Genomic DNA, 3,220 nt, shown 5'->3' on the forward strand with positions numbered 1-3,220 from the left:
GTGGGGGAACTTGCACAATCGGTGGCTGACTAAATACTTTTTTGCCCCACTGTAAATAAAAAAAGAATTAAGCACTTTCGGATGTGGTTAACTGAATATCAACAGTGGGGCATCAAACTTTATCAAAAAATTAAGATGATGTCCTAGGAAAAAGCTTGTTAAACATAGTATATTTGATCAAAGACAAGAGATTTCTTAGATGCTAATTTAAAAGCCTTCAGCTGTTCAACTTGCCCGTTTTAATTAATTCTACATCATCAAACTTTTCATCTATATAATGCTAAATGAGTTACGGTATTAAAAGGCTCTTAAGTTGCTCATGGTCACATTGTGGTTTGTGAGAGAAAATTCATTTCTTGCAATGCCCATCTCTGGTCACCACCATCTCTAAGCAGCATATCAAAGACATTACATTCATGCACAGTAAATGGTCAAATGTTTGTGGATGTTGGAGGTATTTCCCCTCTTTGTTTTAATCATTGTTATGGTCGTTACTCATAAAAAGTCTAAAAGTTATTACCATATTACACAGAACACTTTCCTTAAAAGTAATGTAGTAAATTACTTAATTACACAGAGGAGAAAGACATTTGTTATATTATATGTTACATTACCTGTTACATTACTTTCATGTTACTCTGTAAAATCTCATAATTACCAACTGACAATATAAACCTATAGGCTACAGCCCCACACACCAACACAAATCCCTATCCTTGTCATCTTTCCCTTAGTATTTAGGTTGAGCACAAATCACAGATTAAAACCAGCACAAAGACACTTTAAGCAATCATCACAGTGATTCTTCTGTAGGAACATGAACAGGTAGAAATAGAGGTTGCAGCCTCAGCAAACTGAAAACAGCTGATCGTAACAAGAGTCCAAGAGCTGATAATTGGGATCGATAGGCAGACAGACTAATGATTCCGAGGAATTGGACTACTAGGAACCAGTTCTTGATTCCCATCCCTAATGCAGACCCACCAGCAACTTGTCTAATATACTAGCCTCTAATCAAAGAATAGCTGATTATGTGCAAACAACCAGAAAGAACTGCTTGCCTTTCTGTTTGATGAGCTAAAGCTATTAGAAATGTGACGTGGACATGCCCATGAGAGCACCCACCCCATCAGTGGTTCTGTTATCAGAGGTAATCCTGCTTCCAGAGACAATTGCCAACTCTAGACACGCACCAATCGCCTTGTTTGCCCTGACAAATGGACTAAAGTTTGAGGCTGCAAGCACAAATATTTTATTAAGAAATCTTAAGACTTTATTTTAGAGACATTGCAGTCAAGAAGTAAATTATGTTGTCATGCTCTGAGAGAGTATCAACTATTCAGCCATTAGCCTTTGTCCTATACTCAGGAGGTGCTAGTGAATAATAATGTGACAGCTATTAGTCTTTTTATCTAACATTTGAGAGGATAATGAAAATCACCTCGTATAACTTCTTTGTTGACACTGTTATCAAGCAAGCCAAATGAAAGCGAGTGAAATTTGACCACCATCAGAATATAAAAGTCACTCTAGTAACAAATCTTTAAGTTTGAGTCAGTTAATTGAACAAAGTGTTTTTCATTTGATATGTATTGTAATAGTTCCAGGAGATATGATTAAACTTATCTGCTTGAGCCTGCACTGGCAGACAAGTCAAATGTGTGTAAAACATACAATAAGTACTCGTCCTTTTTATCTTTTCCACTCTCTACCATCTTGAGATGTTTGAGCCAGGCCAGTAGTGGCAGATCCACCTACATTTCCACAACTTAGTACTGAGTGGGAAAGGCTATACAGCATCAAAAGTAAAAGTATAAAAACCCCATGGGATTATTTCCCCGAATCCCACTTCAAACTTTATGTTTTGCAGGTTTCTGATGGTTGCTTTCATTTACGATGATGCAAAGGTATTCTAAAGCATATTCCTTTAAGCACCAGCATGGCAGGACCGAGAATTTTTCAGTGGCTTAGAAGACCTGTAACAGCTGCACACCTGAGAGTTTGTTTTTTGGGAGGATGCCGTTTTTATCTATTTGTCTTTACACCCCACTTTCTTTTTGAATACCAAAGGTGACAAATACCAAAACTCTGAATTCAGAACAATTAGGTTATTTGTTCTTTTTACTATGTTAGATTCACAAATAAGTCTTCTGACTCCTGGCCACACATACAGGGAGTGCAGAATTATTAGGCAAATGAGTATTTTGTCCACATCATCCTCTTCATGCATGTTGTCTTACTCCAAGCTGTATAGGCTCGAAAGCCTAGACAGGTTCTCAATGGGGTTCAGATCAGGTGAACAAGGAGGCCATGTCATTAGTTTTTCTTCTTTTATACCCTTTCTTGCCAGCCACGCTGTGGAGTACTTGGACGCGTGTGATGGAGCATTGTCCTGCATGAAAATCATGTTTTTCTTGAAGGATGCAGACTTCTTCCTGTACCACTGCTTGAAGAGGTGTCTTCCAGAAACTGGCAGTAGGACTGGGAGTTGAGCTTGACTCCATCCTCAACCCGAAAAGGCCCCACAAGCTCATCTTTGATGATACCAGCCCAAACCAGTACTCCACCTCCACCTTGCTGGCGTCTGAGTCGGACTGGAGCTCTCTGCCCTTTACCAATCCAGCCACGGGCCCATCCATCTGGCCCATCAAGACTCACTCTCATTTCATCAGTCCATAAAACCTTAGAAAAACCAGTCTTGAGATATTTCTTGGCCCAGTCTTGACGTTTCAGCTTGTGTGTCTTGTTCAGTGGTGGTCGTCTTTCAGCCTTTCTTACCTTGGCCATGTCTCTGAGTATTGCACACCTTGTGCTTTTGGGCACTCCAGTGATGTTGCAGCTCTGAAATATGGCCAAACTGGTGGCAAGTGGCATCTTGGCAGCTGCACGCTTGACTTTTCTCAGTTCATGGGCAGTTATTTTGCGCCTTGGTTTTTCCACACGCTTCTTGCGACCCTGTTGACTATTTTGAATGAAACGCTTGATTGTTCGATGATCACGCTTCAGAAGCTTTGCAATTTTGAGACTGCTGCATCCCTCTGCAAGATATCTCACTATTTTTGACTTTTCTGAGCCTGTCAAGTCCTTCTTTTGACCCATTTTGCCAAAGGAAAGGACGTTGCCTAATAATTATGCACACCTGATATAGGGTGTTGATGTCATTAGACCACACCCCTTCTCATTACAGAGATGCACATCACCTAATATGCTTAATTGGTAG

This window comes from Haplochromis burtoni, unplaced genomic scaffold (assembly GCF_018398535.1).
Source record: "Haplochromis burtoni strain Fernald_Lab_line unplaced genomic scaffold, NCSU_Asbu1 Contig_491, whole genome shotgun sequence".
Lineage (NCBI taxonomy): Eukaryota > Metazoa > Chordata > Actinopteri > Cichliformes > Cichlidae > Haplochromis > Haplochromis burtoni.